Source organism: Rhinopithecus roxellana, chromosome 20 (assembly GCF_007565055.1).
Source record: "Rhinopithecus roxellana isolate Shanxi Qingling chromosome 20, ASM756505v1, whole genome shotgun sequence".
Taxonomy (NCBI): domain Eukaryota; kingdom Metazoa; phylum Chordata; class Mammalia; order Primates; family Cercopithecidae; genus Rhinopithecus; species Rhinopithecus roxellana.
This window is the reverse complement of record NC_044568.1, coordinates 23689022-23708806: the sequence shown is the minus strand read 5'-3', so window position 1 is coordinate 23708806 and position 19785 is coordinate 23689022. Positions and strand designations below refer to the sequence as shown.

At 46.8% G+C, this 19785-nt stretch overlaps 1 protein-coding gene across 1 annotated transcript in view; it reads right to left on the bottom strand.

Annotated features, from left to right (window-relative positions):
* BEAN1 (brain expressed associated with NEDD4 1) overlaps nt 1-19785 on the bottom strand; it is a 69288-nt gene that overhangs the window by 37685 nt on the left and 11818 nt on the right. The window lies entirely within an intron of this gene.

The window sequence follows — 19785 nt, the reverse complement described above, 5'->3', positions numbered from 1 at the left end:
GGTGTTGGATTTAGCAAAGAATTTAAAGCAGCTATTATAAATATGTTTGAATAACAAAGCAAAGTCATGTCTAAATAATTAAAGGAGAGTAGGATGACAATGTCTCAATGAATAGAGAATCTTAATAAAGAGACAGAAATTACAATAACCAAATGGAAATTCTGATTTGAAAAATACAATAGCTCAAATAAGAAATCATTGGAGGGATTCATTGGCAGATTTGAGATGGCAGAAGAAAGAACAGATGAACTTGAAAATGAGTTGATTAAAAAGCAATCCAATGTGAAGAAGAGGGAGAAAAAGGGACTGAAGAAAAAAATGAACAGAGACTCAAAAACTTCTGGAACAACATCAAGCATAGCAAAATATGTGTAATGGAAGTCCCAGAAGGAAAGGAGAGAAAGGAGCTGAAAAAATATTTGAAGAAATAATGGTGACAATTCCCCAAGTCTGACAAAAAAACTATATATCCATGACATTCAACAAATCTCATGTAGAATAAACACAAAGAGATCCACACCTACACACATCATAGTCAAACTACTGAAAACCAAAGACAAAAGACAAAGAGAAATCATGAAAGCACCAAGAGAAAACCAGTTCATCACAAACAGGGGGAACAGCAATAAGATTAATAGTTAATGTCTAATCAGAAACAGTGGAGGGCAGAAGGCAGTGGAACGACATGTTCAAAGTGCTAGGAAAGGCTGGGCATGGTGGCTTATGCCTGTAATCCCAGCACTTTGGGAGGCTGAGGCCGGTGGGTCACTTGAGGCCAGGAGTTCAAAAGCAGCCTGGCCAACATGGTGAAACCCCATCTTTACTAAAAAATACAAAAGATTATCTGGGCATAGTGGCACACACCTGTAATCTCAGCTATTCAGGAGGCTGAGGCACAAGAATCGCTTGAACCCACGAGGTGGAGGTTTTACGTTGAGCTGAGATCACGGCACTCCATAAACCAAACAATCCCAAAGTGCTAGGAAAACAAAGAAAAGAAAAAAGAGACAAAAACTAAAACCAAAACTAAACAAAGAAGAGTTTTTTATTTTCTTTCTTTTCTCTCTTTTTTTTTTTTTTGAGATGGGGTCTTACCATATTGCCTAATGGTGCAATCTCAGCTCACTGCAACCTCTGCCTCCTGGGCTCAAGTGATCCTCTGCCCTCAGCCTCCTGAGTAGGTCCCCCCTGGGACCACAGGTGTACCCCACCACACCTGGCTAATTTTATGTATTTTTGGTAGACATGGGTGTCGTCATGTTGCTTAGGCTGGTCCTGAGCTCAAGTGATTTGCCCACCTCAGTCTCCCAAAGTGCTGGGATTACAGGTGTGAAACACTATGCTTGGCTCAAAGAAGAGTTCTATATTAGCAAAACTATCCTTCAAAATTGAAGGTAAAACAAAGACATTTCTAGAAAAAAAAATGAGAGATTTTGTTGCTAGCAGATATGCCTTATGATAATCACTAAACGTAGTCTTTTAGGCTGATAGGAAATGCTAGATGCTAACTTAAATCCGCAGGAAGAAATGAAAAGTTCTAGGCCGGGCGCGGTGGCTCAAGCCTGTAATCCCAGCACTTTGGGAGGCCAAGACGGGCGGATCACGAGGTCAGGAGATCGAGACCATCCTGGCTAACACGGTGAAACCCCGTCTCTACTAAAAATACAAAAACTAGTCGGGCGAAGTGGCGGGCGCCTGTAGTCCCAGCTACTCGGGAGGCTGAGGCAGGAGAATGGCGTAAACCCGGGAGGCGGAGCTTGCAGTGAGCTGAGATCTGGCCACTGCACTCCAGTCCGGGCGACAGAGCGAGACTCCGCCTCAAAAAAAAAAAAAAAAAAAAAAAAAGAAAAGTTCTGGATATGGTAAATATATAGGTAAATATCAAAGGTTCTCTCCACATCTCTTTCTCATTTATTCTCATAACTTCTTTAAAAGATACGATTACATAAACAATAATTATAATACCATTTTGTTGGATTTATATATATAGGTGTAATACATATTACAATAAAAGCACAAAACTGGGGAGAGGAAAATGAAATATATTGTCAAGTTTTATATATCTTATTGGATTTAACTTAATATTACACCAAAGTAGATTGTGATAAAGTAAGATGCATATGTAATCCCTAACTAACCCCTAATTAAATAATTAAACAGGAAAGGCTGGGCGCAGTGGCTCACACCTGTAATCCCAGCACTTTGTGAGGTCAGGAGATCAAGACCGTTCTGACTAACACGGTGAAACCCCGTCTCTACTAAAAAATACAAAAAAAATTAGCCGGGCATGGTGGTGGGCACCTGTAGTCCCAGCTACTGGGGAGGCTGAGTCAGGAGAATGGCGTGAACCTGGGAGGCAGAGCTTGTAGTGAGCTGAGTTTGCGCCACCACACTCCAGCCTGGGCAACACAGCGAGACTCTGTCTCAAAAACAAAACAAAACAAATAATAATAATAATTAAACAGGGAAAAAACCCCAAAAGAAAAGAGTACATTAAACATGTTTAACACAAAAGAAGGAAGTAAAGGAAGAGCAGATAAACAAAAAAGACATGAAACAAAAAGAAAACAAATAGCAAAATGGCTGATGTAACATGTAACCATATCAACATTTATATTTTATTACATTAACTTGTGTTTTAAAAAAGATATGAATGGTGGCTGGGCACAGTTGCTCACGCCTGTAATCCCAGCACTTTGGGAGGCTGAGGCAGGCAGATCATTTGAGGTCAGGAGTTCAAGACAAGCCTGGCCAACATGGTGAAACCCTATCTGTACTAAAAATACAAAAATTAGCTGGCCATGGTGGTGAATGCCTGTAATCCCAGCTACTTGGGAGGTTGAGGCAGGAGAATTGCTTAAATCCGGGAGGCAGAGGTTGTAGTGAGCCAAGATTGCGCCACTTGCACTCCAGCCTGGGTGATGGAGTGAGACTCCGTCTCAAAAAACAAACGAACAAGCAAACAAAAATCCCCCAAAACACAGAGATAATGAATGGAACCTAGGCAACACAGCAAGACCCTTATCTCTATAAAAAGTAGAAAAAATTATCTGGGCTTGGTGGTGTGTGCCTGTGAGCATTGCTTGAGCCTGCAAGGTCTATAGAGAGCCATTGAACTCCAGCCTGGGTGACAGAGTGAAACCTTGTCTCACAAAAAAAAAAAAAAAAAAAAGGAAAATATATGAATGGATTAATAACTCCACTTAAAGGGCAGATATTGTCAGAGTAAATAAAAAGGCAAGACCTACCTGTATGCTGGCTGCAAGAAACACACCTGATTCAAAGACACAAATAGTTTGAAAGTAAAAAGATGGAAGGAGATATAGCATACAAACAGCTTGAGTGGTTATGCTGATATCAGACAAAATAGACTTTAAGGCAAGATATATATTTCTTGAGACAAAGACATTTCATAATGACAAAAAGGTCAACATATTAGGAAGATGTAACAACTACATATGTATTATATATGCACTTAACAAGCCCCCAAAAACATGAAGTAAAAACTGTGAAAATTGAAAGAAGATCTAGATAATTCAACAATAATAGTGGAGATTTTAATGTCTCAATAACTGTCAAAGCAATTAGAAACTCAGCCAGGATACAGAAGACTTGAATGACACTATCAATCAGTGTGACATTCATAGAAGCCTTCACCAACTGAAGATTACACATTCTTTTTTTTTTTTTTTTTTTTGAGACAGAGTCTTGCTCTGTTGCCCAGGCTGGAATGCAGTGGCTGGATCTCAGCTCACTGCAAGCTCCGCCTCCCGGGTTCACGCCATTCTCCTGCCTCAGCCTCCCGAGTAGCTGGGACCACAGGCGCCCGCCACTTCGCCCGGCTAGTTTTTTGTATTTTTAATAGAGACAGGGTTTCACCATGTTAGCCAGGATGGTCTCGATCTCCTGACCTCGTGATCCACCCGTCTCAGCCTCCCAAAGTGCTGGGATTACAGGCTTGAGCCACTGCGCCTGGCCCAGATTACACATTCTTTTCCAGTGCACATGAGACATTCTCCAGGATAGACCATATGTGGACCATAAAACAAGTCTCAATAGATTTAAAAAGATTTAAATCATATAAAATATGTTCTCTGACCACAATGGAATTAGAGATCCAAAATAGAAAAATATCTGGGAAAATCACAACTATTTAGAAATTAGGCCGGGCATGGTGGGCTCATGCCTGGAATCCCAGCACTTTGGGAGGCTGAGGCAGGAGGATCACTTGAGGTCAGGAGTTTGAGACTATCCTGGCCAACATGGCAAAACCCCATCTCCACTAAAAATACAAAAATTAGCCAGGAGTGGTGGCATGTGCCTGTAATCCCAGCTACTTGGGAGGCTGAGGCAGAAGAATTGTTTGAACCCAGGAGGCAGAGGTTGCAGTGAGCCAAGATCGTGCCACTGCACTCCAGCCTGGGCGACAGAGCAAGACTCTGTCTCAAAAGAAAAAAAAAAAAAAAAATTAAACTACATGCTTCTAAATAACCTATGGGTCAAAGAAGAAATCACAGTAAAAATAAAAATATATTTTAGGTAGGCACTGTGGCTCATGCCTGTAATCCCAACACTTTGCAAGGCCAAGGTGGGAGGATTGCTTGAGCCCAGGAGTTTGACACCAGCCTGGGCAACATAGTGAGACCCTATATCTACAAAAATAATAAAAATTAGCTGGATATGGTGATGCATGCCTATAGTCCCAGCTGCTTGGGAGGCTGAAGTGGGAGGACTGCTTGAGCCCAGAAGTTCAAGGTTACAGAGAGCTATGATTGCACCACTGCACTCCAGCCTTGTGAAGCCTTTGTCATCAAAAAACAAAACAAAAAAATGTGTGTGTGTGTATATATATATATATGGAACAGAATGAAAACAAAACACAACATAGTATCAAAATTTATGGAATACAGCTAATTCATAGCTTTAAATACTTACATTAGAAAAGAAGAATGGAAAAGAAGAAAGGCCTCAACTTGAAAACCTAAGCTTTCATGTTAAGAAACTAGAAAAAGAAGAGTAAACAAAACCTAAAGCAAGTAAAGGAAGTAATAAAGATGAGAGCAGAAATCAACGAACCAGCAAACAGAAAAGCAACAGAGAATATCAATGAAACCAAAAGTTGTTTTCTTAAAAAGATAAAATTCTTAGCAGCCTTATGAGGTAGGTGCTAGTAATCTGATTTAATAGATGAGGGCACTGAGACTCAGGAAGGTGAAGTGACTTGCCCAAGATCACAAAGACAATTTTTAGTTGGGGGGAGGGAGACAGGACTTGAACCTGGTTCGAACTGACTCCATAGCCCACGCAATAATATGATACCCTCTCTCTATCATGGGGAGCTGTGCGTCCCTTCCTTACTCTGGGGCTGTACAGTTGGGCTTTGGGGTAAGTGAGTCTGCCATGTGAGGTGCCATGAGGATTGGGAAACCCAGCTATGAAGCAAACCATCTCTAAACCTCATCCTCCTTTTCTCTACACTCTGGAATGTTGTCCCACAAAAAGTGTCTAGAAATTTCCCCAATATACACTCACCTGACAACCCACTCAGATTCCTGGTCTCCCCACAGATCCCTTCGCTTAACACTCATGAAGGATTCTGGTGCCACCTGACTTCTGTCAATGTCACATTGGATGGGCACGCTTTTGCCAACTCCTTTAGGCCTTTCTAATGGGACAGCAATTATGCCTCCTTCACTGTTCACCATGCTGCCCAGGCCCAAAGCCAGAGGCCTACAAAAAAGGCATGGCCCTGTGGTTTTCGATTCTGGAGCACATTAAAGGTGATAGGATTTTGCCCCTTGATCCTCAGAGGTTCCTTCAGTTCCCAGAATTTACAAAGGCATCTGGAAAACCAGCATCAGGGTAGCAGTGTATTAAATTAGTATACCACGGCTTATTCAAGAAATGCAAGGATGGTTTAAGATCAGGAAAACTATTAACATAGTATGTTACTTCAGTAGGTAGGATGAGAGAAACCAGTAGAATAGGAAAAGACAGTTACTTCTTTGCCATGATAGATCCTGATGATCTCAACTGACTGCCAACGTCACACTAAACCATGGAGCTTTGGAGCTCCATGGAACCCCAGCATGAGGTTCATGGAATGTGGATTCCAAAAAACATTATGGGGTGTTTGGGGAGAAGTTCTTTATCCCCCATTCCCCATCAGATTACTTTGCAGGCCTGAGCTATTTTGAGAATCAAACCAGTCCCAGTACCAGGCCTTGTGTTCACCAACATTCAGTATCCTGAGAAGGTGAGCAGCTCTAGGGTCTCTGGAAAAGAATCACCGCTCAGCCACCTTTCTTGGGCAGCCAAAGCCCCGAGTTCCTTTGCTGAAGCTGACCTGCTTCTGGGACCAGGACAGCACTCTGGTTAAATAAGACACAGACAATCCTGGGTTCAAGTCCTGGCGCTGCCTCTTGCTGGCAGTGCCCACTGAGCAAGTCAGATCTCTAAGCCTCTATTGCCTCATCTGTAAAATGGGAGCAGCAATTTTGGCTATGAGCTAATCCAAGCAAACTGCCTAGCAGGATGCCCAGCTCATAATAGGTGCCCAATACATGACAATCAAATAGTCAAAATTTAAAGACATTCCCTAGACACAGAACTAAATGTGAAAGACAAAAAAGTAAAACTTGAAGTGGAAAACATCAGAGAGCATCTTCACGACCTTGCATTTCTTAAACAGGACACAGAAGACACTAACCATTTACAAATGGATACATCGGACTATATTAAAATAAAAAAACTCTGGTTGGAGTTTGGGTTGCAAAGTGGTGGAGCGCTGAGGGCCTGCACAGGGACTGAGGCGTCCAGGGTCAAGGTCAAGGACATGGCTGGAACAAGTGAAAGATTTTTGAAAGAAGATTCTCTAAATATATTCGTCATTTGCAACCTGCCCCAGGACACTGCAGAATGTTTCTCATGGAGGGATCTGTCTGTACAGGTGCCTGGAAGTGGTTAATAGATCCCCAGACACAAAGAGTTCCTTCTTCACGTCTTTATGGAATCATCCATTTTTTCATGATTAGCTTTTCACTCTAATAGGTTTGTCCTTTGCTGGATACACAAGAGAGTAGTTGCACCATCAATTACAGCAGTTCAGTGTCAAACAGTATTAACAGAGTATAATATGTCTGGTGATGATACTGGAAAACTAATTTTGAAACCTAGGCCTTGTATTCAGTGAGGGCGCCTAAAACAGCCTTTCTTCATAAGTGATAAGTGAAAAGTCCCCACAGGATTCCTTTTCAGTTCAAACTATGCAGCCGCAGCAGCTGCTGAATGGAAATGGGTGATATTTACCTAGACTGTCTTTTAATGATGACTCATATTATCAGTGCCTTTGATACCTCTGCTCACCTATGCTTCAGTATAGGTGTCCCTTGAATACTTCTCATCCTGCAAAGATTTTTTCTTTTTCTTTTCTTTTTTTGAGACAGGGTCTTCTTGCTCAGTAACCCAGGCTGGAAGCTGGAGTGCAGTGGCACAATCATGGCTCACTGCTGCCTCGAACTCCTATGCTCAAGCGATCCTCCTGCCTTTGCCTTCCAAGTAGCTGGGACTATAGTTGTATACCACCACACCTGGCTAATCTCAAAATTTTGTTTGTATACACAGGGTCTTGCTATGTTGCCCAGGCTGGTCTCAAACTCCTGACCTCAAGCAATCCTCCCATTTCAGCCTCCCAAAGTGCTGGTATTACAGGTGTGAGCCACCCCATCCAGACCCACCCTGCAAAGATTTTTGCAGTTGAAGTACAGGTCTTGGTTATTGCAGTACACTTAGAAATAGACCCTCATTCAGCTTTTACATGTTTTTGCATTCTATTCTAAATCAAAGCCAATCAAAGCCAACATCAGACAAAGGGAAAGTGCTGTGAGCACCTATGTTCTCCTGCCTGTGTTTCATCAGCTCGCCATCCCCACGTCTCTCGTAATAAGACAATCACATAGAGCTGGGGCTTTTATTCTTGCACACTGAAAAATAAGCCCCACTGCAGGAGAAACCCTGGATGTGCTAAGATTGAGCTAAAATTGATATTGAAATGATAAGCCAGATACTGAACTTCAGCCACTCTTGTGGTTACACTATTTAGTTTAGTGTTTTTATTTAATGCTCAGGATAATTTCTAGTTTGAAGGAATTTAAAGAGCACTCCCCAGGTTTCTGAATATACAAATTCAGTTATAAATTACATAATGTCTGGGAATTTGATCATCATATTATTTTAGATAATTGGATTTTGGTATCTTGGTAGACATGCCAGCACACTAGTATTGCAGGTGTAATTGATCATCCTACTCCCTCAGAAGAATAATATGGGAGCAATGCCACGGTGCTCTATTCTCACTGTTTAGAGTGTGTTGGTGACATATTGTGTGTGTATAATAGCCACATGTACTCATAATAGTCCTTGAACTATTGGGATCACTGCTGATATTTTAAAGTATTGGAGGTACCTTTTTATCTTGAAAAAACATAATCTTTTTGAAAAACTTTAAACTGTTTCATGAGTGATTTTTTTTTTTTTTTTTTTTTTTTTGGAGACGAAGTCTCAGTCTGTCACCCAGACTGGAGTGCAGTGGTGCGATCCTGGCTCACCGCAACCTGTGCCTCCTGGGTTCAAGCAATTCTCCTGCCTCAGCCTCCCGAGTAGCTGGGATTACAAGCATGCGCCACCATGCCCTCCTAATTTTGTATATTTAGTAGAGGCAGGGTGTCCTCCATGTTAGCCAGGCTGATCTCCAACTCCTGACCTCAGGTGATCTGCCCACATTGGTCTCCCAAAGTGCTAGGATTACAGGTATGAGCCACTGTGCCTGGCCCATGAGTGATCTTTTAAATTTTAGTTAACTTAAAATCTGAATTTTATTTTGAGACAAGGTCTTGCTCTGTTGCCCAGGCTGGAGCGCAGTGGTGCACTCATATGGGTGAATCTCACAATATAATACTGAGCAAAAGTAGCCAGACCTGAAAGAAGAAAATATACAACTCCATATGTATAAAATTCAAAAATAAGCAAAACTAATTTATGGTGACAAAAGTCAAGTTAATGATTACCCTTGACATGGGATAGTGACTGGGAGGACACATCCGGGGAGTTCTAAGTTGCAAGTAAGGATGTGTTTATCTTCTTTTTTGAGACAGGGTCTCACTCTGTTACCCAGGCTGGAGTACAGTGGCAAGATTGTAGCTCACTGAAGCCTTGAACTCCTGGACTCTGGCAATCCTCCTGCCTTAGCCTCCCAAAGTGTTGGGATTACAGGCCATGAGCCACTGAGCCTGGCCAAGGATGTGTTTCTTTTCTTTCTTGCTTTTTCCTTTCTTTTCTTTTCTTTTTTCTTTTCTTTTTTTTTTTTTTTTTTTTTTTGAGACAGAGTCTCCTTCTGTTGCCCAGGCTGGAGTACAGTGGTACGATATCGGCTCACCACAACCTCCGCCTCCCGGGTTCAAGAGATTCTCCTGCCTCAGCCTCCCAAGTAGCTGGGATTACAGGTGCCTGCCACCATGCCTAGCTAATTTTTGTATTTTTAGTAGAGACGGGGTTTTGCCATGTTGGCCAGGCTGGTCTCAAACTCCTGACCTCAGGTGATCTGCCTGCCTCGGCCTCCCAAAGTGCTGGGATTACAGGCGTCAACCACCACGCCCAGCAGTGTTTCTTGATATGTGTGTTCAGTTTGGGAACATTCCTTGAGCTTGCACCGATGGTTGGTGCACCTTTCTGTATGTATGCTATATTTAGTGGTATGCTGGCAAACCAGCTTTCAGGAAAAATGAAAAAGAAAGGAAGAAAGAAAAAAAAATTCCGATTTGTACCGTTTGTCATTTTCCACAGTGTCAACACTTTCACTGTGGTGAATTCCAAGTTACCAGTGATTTAGCAACTGGCTCATGAAACTCCTGCTTATTTAGCTATTGGCTCTTGTGAGCTGGTATTTCTACTAAAAAAAAAAAGAAAAGAAATGCCTACAGCATCTTTCTAGAAAAGGAATTCTCAGTTCTTGCTATAGATGTTCAGAGATTCTCCTGATGTCTTGGGGCCTACAGGGGAGGGATTACAACAGGCAGGAGGGGAAAGTTTTGCTAGTATGACTGTCCACTGCCTCCTAAGTGGCAGGTAGGGACTGAGTTGTGACAACATTTGTCTTTTTACTTTCCAAAGAGGGCTTCTCCTCTGCATCTTCACTGAGAACAGAGCAGCAGGCTCCCTCCTGGGGCATTTTCCACATTTATGTAGAAAGAGCACCTTACGTGGACTCAGGATGGGAGGTTGAAGTTTCAGCCATGAACATACTGTGTAACCTGGTCCCATTCCTTTCTGGACTAAGTTTCCACATCTGTAGTGTGAGACAGTTAGGGTAGAGCCCCAGGGTAAGACTCACAGGCTTGGCAGATGACCTCTTACAACCAACCTAGGAGGTAGGGAGAACCTATTTGCCTGAGTTACCCCAACAGGTGCTTGTCATGGGGTCAGGTATAAGGCTGGCACCTGGCTGGCCCCTGCTGGAACTTGGCAAATGCAGGTGGGCCGCCCTGCCAGGCTGCCTCTCAACACCAACCTGGGGTTGGTAGGGAAGGGAGAGAGAAGATGTGTTCTCTCCCTGGGCAGTCTGGGTAGAATCCTGCAGGGAAGACTGAGTTAGTTCTGCAACAGTCACTGTAGGATTAACACTCTGAAAAAGAAAGAAAAGAACACATGCTCACTGAGCACCCATGTGTTCACCAAACTCTCAGAGTCACAGTGGAAACTAGGTCTAATGATCCAATTTTACAGGTGAGAAAACAAAGGCTCAGATGATTGAAATACGTTTGCTCCAGGGGTTTTCAAATCTGGGTCTCTTAGCTCTTGCTGTTGTTACTACATTAGGCCACATTCGCCTCCAATCCTCTTCCTTAGGCCCATTCCTAGGGGACACAAGTGTCACCCAGGTATGAAGGCACCCTCGAACTCATGGGCTCAAGTCATCCTCCTACCTCAGCCTCCCGGGTAGCTGGGACTATTGGCGTGTACCACCATGCTCAGCTAATCTTTAATTTTTTTGTAGAGACAGGGTCTTGGTATGCTGCCCAGGCTGGTGTCAAACTCTTGAGCTCAAGTGATCCTCCTGCCTTGGCCTCCCAAAGTGCTGGGACTACAGGTGTGAGCCACCTCACCTGGCTGGGTTCCTCTCTCTTGTCTTTGAAGCATGCAGGCTGCCTGCTTCTGCAGTGATGCCTGCAGAGGACAACCAGGCTTTCCCCATCACCTGGGCACAGGTCCAGATGCAGGCAAAGCTGAGCGTCAGGGTAGCTAATTTAGGGTAGCCCTTGGCAGAGAAACAGAAATGTCCTTACTCATTCCTGTTAGTAGGAAAATCCCTCCCCCAGCGTACTTGGTTTTGGGGTGCCATGGGTGACGACCCAGGGCCTCATGCTTTCCTTGGCAAGACTTCTAAATACAGAAATCATTTTGTCCTTCACCAGTTCAAGGCTCAGTCTTTCGACCCCTCCCTTCCCCACATTCCCACACTCGCTCCCTGGGTGATCTCATCCCACTTCACAGCACTGAGCAGCATTCACACACTGACAGTCCCCAAATTTACATCCCCAGCTCCAGACTCTTCTCTGAACTCCACATTCATGTACCCAACTGTCTGCCCTGTATCTCTACTCCAATGCCTGCAAAGCGTCTCAGACACAACATATCAAAACTCTGCATCTTGACTTACAGTCCCCCACCAAACCTGCCTATAATATTCCCCATCTCAGCAAATGGCAGCTCAGTCCTTTGCATTTCAAGCCCCAGACACTGTCCTTTTTGACCCCTTCCTTCTCATCCACCCCAAATCCAGTTTCACCTTCAAATCTGTCCCCATATTGACACTTCCACTGTGAACCTCCTGGTCCAAGGTACCATTGTCATCACCTAGACCGCTGTCCTTTTTTTTTTTTTTTTTTTATTGAGACAGAGTCTCACTCTAAGAGTCTCACTCTATCACCCAGGCTGGAGATCAGTGGCACCATCTTGGCTCACTGCAGCCTCCGCCTCCCAGGTTCAAGCGATTCTCATGCCTCAGTCTCCTGAGTAGCTGGGATTACGGGTGTGCACCACCACACCTGGCTAATTTTTGTATTTTTAGTAGAGACGGGGTTTCACCATGTTGGCCAGGCTGGTCTTGAACTCCTGACCTCAGGTGATCCATCCTCCTCGGCCTCCCAAAATGCTGGGATTACAGGCATGAGCCACCTGGCCTGGACCACTGTCTTAACCTCCTAACTGGCCTACTTGCTTCCAACTGGGTTCTCCTCTAGCCTCTTCTACCACAACCAGGATGATCAGGTCCCTCTCAGCTCAAACCCCTCCAGTGACTACTTGATTAGACGCCAAAGTCCTCCCATGGCTTCCAAGACCCTACATCATCTGGTCCCTACTGCTTCTGGTACCTTTCCTCTCCTCCTCTTCAGACACACTGGCCTTTGTGCTGTTGATGGATCAAGCCAAACCTGCTCCTGATTCAGAATCCTCTGCCTGGACCCTCTTCCTCTGGACACCTGTATGGGCTCCCTCTCCTCCTTCTAGCAACTTCTGTTCCAGTGTTACCTTCCTGTCGAGCCTGCATCCTGACCCATCACCTCACTCTGCTTTTTTTTTTTGGCTTTGTAGCTCCTTCCCCAATTTGACATATTAGATATTCATTTGTCTGTTTGTGTCTGTCTCTTCTGGCTATGTCAGCACTATGAGAGCTGGGACTTTGCTTTGTTCAAGGCTGTAACCCTGGCACCCAGAAAGGTTTCAGCATGTAGCATATGCTTAATTAATATTTGTTGAATAAGTGAATAAATGAATGGAAGAGGATGCCTGATATCAGGGATGACTGTCCACAGTTTACAACAGGAACCATGATGGAGTGGCATTGCAGATAACCAAGCTTCAGTCTTCCTTCTGGCTTGTGGAACTCATGGCCAGCTTGAACTGGAGGACAGCAATGCTCCGCCACAGTGCCAGGCATTTGGCATATATTAGCTCAAGCCCCCACCTTCTGCTCATGACAGGTAATCCTCATGGTAACTCTCACAGCACCAGGATACTCCCATTTTACACCTGGGGGAACTGAGGCTCAGGGAGGTCAGGTAGTACACGAATGACATGAGCAAGATTCAAACTCAGGTCTGTGTGCTCCAAAACACAGCTCCAGTTACCCTCTTCTGGGCTGTTGATGAGAAAGGCACAGATCAAGTCAGTGTCCTCAAGCCCCAGTTCCCAGAAAGACCTGCCAACAACTGCAAATTTCACAGATGGCTGAGGTCTTTCCACCCACTCTCTCTGCCTTCCTCCCCTCCATCCTCCCCCTGCACTGTAACCAGCAGGGACCACCGAGGGGACCTGCCTCCAGCCACCTGTGATGGGCTGGCTCCACCTGCAACCTCAAAGCCCCTCTAAAAGCCATGGGGGCTGATGTTCCTCTGGCCTGTAGCCCTGACTTGCCCTTTGTCCTGGAGGGAGATCAGGAAGGAGGGGCTTGAGACCTCTCTAGGAGGAAAGGGAAGGATCAGATTGGGGAAAATCTAAGTTCAGAGAACAAAGGGAGCTCTGGGGAAGAGCTCGGGAAGCCCTTCCTCGGGGCATGGTGGACACAGGGGAAGAGCCACCCAGCTGCTGTCAGGCAGGGCTGCCACCAGGGACAGTGAGCTCACCACTGGGAGGGGCCGGGGCAGTGAAATGCAAGCACTTTGCCAGCCTAGAGTGCTCTGCAACAGTTGGGGCTATTGTTATTAAGACTGCATTTAGTGCTCCAGCCAGGTTGAATGCCCTCTTGCCAAAGACCTGAATATGATATGATTGTGCACTGAAAATTAAGATGAGTGGGCTGAGTGTGGTGGCTCATGCCTATAATCCCAGTACTTTGGGAGGCCGAGGCGGGTGGATCACTTGAGGCCAGGAGTTTTAAGACCAGTCTGGTTAATATGGTGAAACCCCGTCTCTACAAAAAATACAAAAAATTAGCCAGGCGTGGCGATGGACACTTGTAATCCCAGCTACTCGGGAGGCTGAGGCAGGAGAATCACTTGAACTGGGGAGGCAGAGGTTGCAGTGAGCTGAGATTGTGCCACTGCACTCCAGCCTGGGTGACAGAGCAAGAGTTTGTATTAAAACAAAAAACAAAAACAAAGAAAATTAAGATGAGCTATCAAATGCTGAGTACTCACTAGGGTCAGACTCTGCGCTAGACCAGAGAACTGTGAGGAGGGGAAGCCAGGATGTTCAGGGGCCGTGAAGTCCTGAGGCAGAGTGGATTCCCGACCCCTGTTGCAGCGATGAAGGAGTAGATTTGGCTCCCGCCTTGTCCTTTTTCCAGCTGTGGTTTGGCTAAAATTGAGCCCTGGACAAAGTCACTTGGGGTGTAGCCCTGACCCCACCATTTTCTAGCTGTGCCATCTAGACTAATTTCTTCATCTCCTTGAGTCTCAGCTTCCTCATGTGTGGAATGGGCACACTGACCCCTCCCTTGCAGGACTTCTTCAAGGAAGCAAGGAGGCCACACAAAGAAATGATCATAAGGCCTCATAATTCCTTCACCCGTGATACCTTATTTGATCCTCACAGCAACCCTCAGAGACAGAGCACTGGCTGAAGTCATTCCCTCTATCCCCTTGCCCACTCCAAAGTCACACTTCAGCAAAGGATGGACAATGGTTTCATTTCACAGGCTAGAGATCATTGGGCAGTGTCTGCATGTGTTCCAGGCTCAGTGGGAAAAACTGCTACAATTGATTAGTGATGTCTGCTCTGGGCACAGATGTGGTGAATTTTGCAGTGTGTGCCATCGTTTGCCCTCCTTGCCCTCAAGTCCTTTCTTCTACTGGTAGCTAGGTCTCTGCAGAGATAACTGTCACAATAAGCAGAGCAAAAAACAGCAACATCTGGTCTGAACTCCAAATTCATCTCTAGAGTCCCTATCTCTCTCTATTTCCCCCTCTCCCTCAATACAGACTTCTGTAGGGAGAAAGTGGCCAAAAGGACGAGACTTTCAAATTTCTTGAGCATCTTCTCAGTGCCAGGCACCAAGCTAGACTCTCCATGTAGCATGTCAATTTTGAGCACGAAACCAAAAGGGTGCTATTGTTATTTCCATTTTATAGATGAACAAATTGAGGTTTTTAGAAATTAGGCTGCTTGCTCCAGCTGATAAGAAGCAGGGCCAGGTTTTGCACTGGAACCCACACACTGTATATCACACCATCTCTAAGGGAGACCCAAGCCCACCCAGAGGCCCTGCCTGGCTGCAATTCCTGCCAGCCTGCAGGCAGCCACCATGAGCCCAGCAGAGACAAGCCCCACTTGACTTCTCTGTGGATGATCAGATGCTACCTTCCACCCTTCTTCTTCCTGCTTTGCTACAGACTCAGTCTCTTCTGGGGCTCCCAAACCCCTCCTTCCTCAGATCTGTTCCCAAAGGCCAGAGTGGGGCGGGCTGCCCCATCTCTCAGGGAGCTCCACGGAACTGCCATCAACTGGTGGCAGAAAGAGGTTGTGAAGCATCTGTTCTTGGAGCCTGCATCCTGGGGGAGTCCTGGGCCACCTTTCCCAGCTGGGGCCTGATGGAGAAGGCTCCTCCACCTCCAGCCTTCCTGAAGAGCCAGGCTTGTTCTCCTACTCACTCAGTGCTTGAGGCAGGTCCTCTGAAGGCTGGGAAATGGCTCACAGGCCTGGCATTTGCAGGCAGAGAAACTGACCTCCCTCTTGCAGCCACTTGGCCAAAACCCCTCTGGGCTGTCCTGGATCAGGGTTTGCCTGCCTCCCCCTTTCTTGTTTTTGCCTCCTCCCTCTGCCTTGGTCTTCTCATCTGCCAAATTGAAAGGAGGGGGTTAATAAGAGCTGCTGGCACTATCTTTGTGAGGGGCAGGGATGAGCTGAAATGCCTGAAAGTAAGATGGTGTTGAGGGGTGGGGAAGTTGGGGTGTGAGCAGTACCTAGGAGGGGTCACCCCAGCCTGGCTGATTAATACCTGCCCGACTCCTGAGGGGCTGATGGACAAGCCTGCTCCCCCAGGGCCCGCAGCCATGGAAGCTGGCAGGCCTGGGTTACAGGTGGGCTGGTGCCACTCACCTTGCCACCCTGCACTCCGAGGGCATAGCTGTTCACTCTCTCCAGACCTCACATGCACTGACTCCTGGGGGCAGGGTCTTGCTTGGGAAATGTCTAGGCTTGTTTTACCTTCTGCAGACTTTTCTGGCTACTCTTCTAAGCTGGCAGGGAGGAGGGGTGGAGAAGCCCAAATGGGAACAGGCTGGGGCTCCTACTCTAACTTTTCCATTTTGTGGGGGCTTCTGTACCTTCACATGTACCTGGCAAGCTCATTTTTGGGGCTAAGGAAGTTAAAGCAATTCTATATGTTTCTAAATGCACAACAGCTCCAGATCTGGAATGAAGAGTTAAAAACAGGGGTGTGTGTCCATGTGAGTGCCCTCCTGGGATTTCTGGGTTTCCTTCCTGAGTGTTCCTATGTCTGTTTTTGGGGGTCTGGAGTGCTCGGGGTTCAGCATCCTTCCCATAACCTGTGTGAGGGCCTCTAGTCTGCGAGCCATGGAGGCTGCTCACAAAGCATCTGCTTCATCTCGACTCATTTGCTTGTTCGGTTGCTCAATAAACACTGAGCACCTCCTATGTGCCAGGCACTGAGCACGGTGCTGCGGGTGAACCGGGAATCCAGCAGGCATGGCCCCTGCTTCCTGGACATTCACCGTCCACTGGTGGCACGAACAAGTGAACAAGCAGAAGAGACTTAATGAATGAGCAATTTCTAGATTGGATCTGAAGAGGGGGCTGAGATGGGGGCCAGGTCAGAATGATGATCTGTTGAGCCAATTCAGAACCCCAAGGGTGTCCTTGGGCAGCTGGCAGTGATGGATGTATGATAGGAAGGGAACTGAGGTTCATTTCCAGATTTCTGACTTGAGCGCCCTAAACCAATACAGCAAAATCAAGCAAAGCTGGCCTACAGGGGAAGACAAAGAGTTTAGTTTGGGTCATGTTGAATCTCAGTTTAGGGGTGGGGGCTGCCCAAGGCAGACAGATAGCAGGTGGAAGGAATTGAAAGCCCAGGAAGAAACTAGGGTGGGAGAGACTGTCAGAAGCTACGGGCCTAGAGGCTGCAGCTGAAAGCAGAGTGAGGATGAGAAGGTCTGGGGCATGCACAGTGAGAAGGGCGGGGGCTGCACTGGGACCCTGGGGGCCCAGCATCCCAGGGCAGGTGCAGGGAGAATCCCCGCTCCTCCACCACTGCCAAAGGAGACCACCAATGGAAGGTCAGATGGTCCGAGCAGCTGCCTGGAGGACATGGGGAGGACTCTGAGTCAGGGAACCCAAAGCAGGAGAAGTCATCACAAACAGAAGCACCCAACAGGGGCCGGGCTCTGTGGCTCATGCCTGTAATCCCAGTGTTTTGGGAGGCCAAGGCAGGCAGATCACCTGAGGTCAGGAGTTCGAGACAAACCTGGTCAAATGGTGAAACCCTATCTCTATTAAAAACACAAAAAATTAGCCAGGTGTGGTGGTGGGTGCCTGTAGTCCCAGCTACTCGGGAGGCTGAGTCAGGAGAATCGCTTGAACCTTGGAGGCGGAGCCTGCAGTGAGCCGAGATTATGACACTGCACTCCAGCCTGGGTGGCAGAGTGAAACTCCGTCTCAAATAAATAAATAAATAAATAAATAAATAAATAAATAAATAAATAAGTACCCAACAGGGTCAGATGCAGCTGAGAAATGGAAACCATGGAATGGCTTTAACTACACGGAAGTCGATGGGATGTTGGGGTGCGGGTGTACAAGCCAGACTGGAGCCAGACTGAAGCCAACTGTGGGTGCCGGAAAGGGACAGTGGGTGCTTCTTGGACAAGTTCAGACTGGACAATGTGAGAAGAATTTGGCAGAGACGATGACAGAGCCCCCATGGAGCCTCGCAGCAGCCCTGAACTCCTGGAATCCGCTGGGCTTGGTGGACCCCTTTGTCTCAGAGATGTGTCTGGGTCAAAGTCAAGGAAGGATCTGGCGGCAGAGTCAGGGTCTTCAGCTTCTCCCTGACCAATAGCCTCTGGCTCCTCCTCCAGGGTGTTTAATTATGTGTTTATTCACGCAACAAACATTTATTGAGTGCTTACTGTATGCTAGGTATTGGGTCTTTGGGGAAGGGGGGATTTCAGAGATGTGCAGGAGCCGCTTCTAAATGGCCTAGAATGTCGGTGACAACACCCTGAAGTCCTCAGGAGGTGGATACGCAGAGGGCTACCCTGCCAGAATGGCCTCTGTTAGTGAGATGGACCCAGCTTCCAATGGCCTGGGGTTCACCTCAAAAGGTTCTGGAAAGCCCTCCGCACCCAGCATCCCCAGCCTTGACTTTTCCCAGGCTTCTCCATGCCAGGCTGCTCCTGCCTGGTCAGAAGATGAGAGCAAGAATGTGACCATCCCAGCGCTCTGCAGGGCAGGTGTCCCTGGGCTCTGGGGTGCCGTGAATAGCAGCCTCCTCTCCTGGCCTGGGACGTGGGCTTTCCTTTCCTGATCATGCCACAGCAACAGTGACAACAGTAACAACAATGTATTGAGCCTGTACTATCCATCAGAAATAATCTTATCAGCTCTTATTGGAAATAACCTATACCCTCCTTGGGTACCCACAGCAGCCAGGCCGAGCTCCGTCACCCTCTGGACACCACTCTTTGAACAATGAACCCTGCAGCCAGCTTATCCCCCTGGCATGCCTGGTGATGATCTCACCCAGGTGGGACATGTCAGCGTCCCCTACCTCCCACTGCAGCTGTCCTTTGATATGCAAATGGTTTAACAATCAGGGCTTCGACTTTTTGGAAGACAGGCCCCCCACCCCATGATCCATGTAATCAATGGCACAGATTGGAACAGACATTGGCGAGCGGGGAAGGCATTACCCAGAGGGAGCATGGGAGAGGGGAGAGGGTCCCCCTCTGAGGCTGGGGTCCCTGATTTCACAGACTCACAGTCCTGACTTATCAAAGAGAAGGGATGGGGCGATCATGCATGTCTCCCCAAATTATAGCAAGTGGTGGTGGTTTGGGAGGGCTCAGGGAACATCATGGAAGAAAGCAGGTGGCTGCTATGGGAGAAATGAAAGGGACCCTGGGGCAAGGGTGGTGGCATGAGTCGAGCAGGTGGAGACTAGGGGAGAAGTCAAGGGGGCTGCAGTCTTGGACATCAGGGGTACCCCTGACTGAGCCCATCACTTGGACTCAGGGGCCTCAGGGAGCCACAAGAAGACTGTCGAGGGGCAAGATCGTCTACCGGCTTCTGCAAATGAGGAACTTCATGGGGGGAATGCTCGGGATGGGTTTCCTTAGGAGAGTAAACCCCAAGAAGTATGTTCTGGGGAACATCAATCCCATGAAACATTCCTTGTGGTTAATGTTTGACAGGAGCAGCAGGTTTTCTCTTACCTATGGGAGCCTCACAACACACATCACCATATTATTAATATATATATTTTTTGAGACAGAGTTTTGCTCTGTCGCCCAGGCTGGAGTGCAATGCTGTGATCTCGGCTCACTGCAACCTCCACCTCTCGGGTTCACGCTTCACGTCATTCTCCTGCCTCAGCTTCCTGAGTAGCTGGGACTACAGGCATCCACCACCATGCCCAGCTAATGTTTGTATTTTTAGTAGAGACGGGGTTTCACCATATTGACGAGGCTGGTCTTGAACTACTGACCTCAGGTGATCCATCCACCTCGGCTTCCCAAAGGGCTGGGATTGCAGGCATGAGCCACCACACCG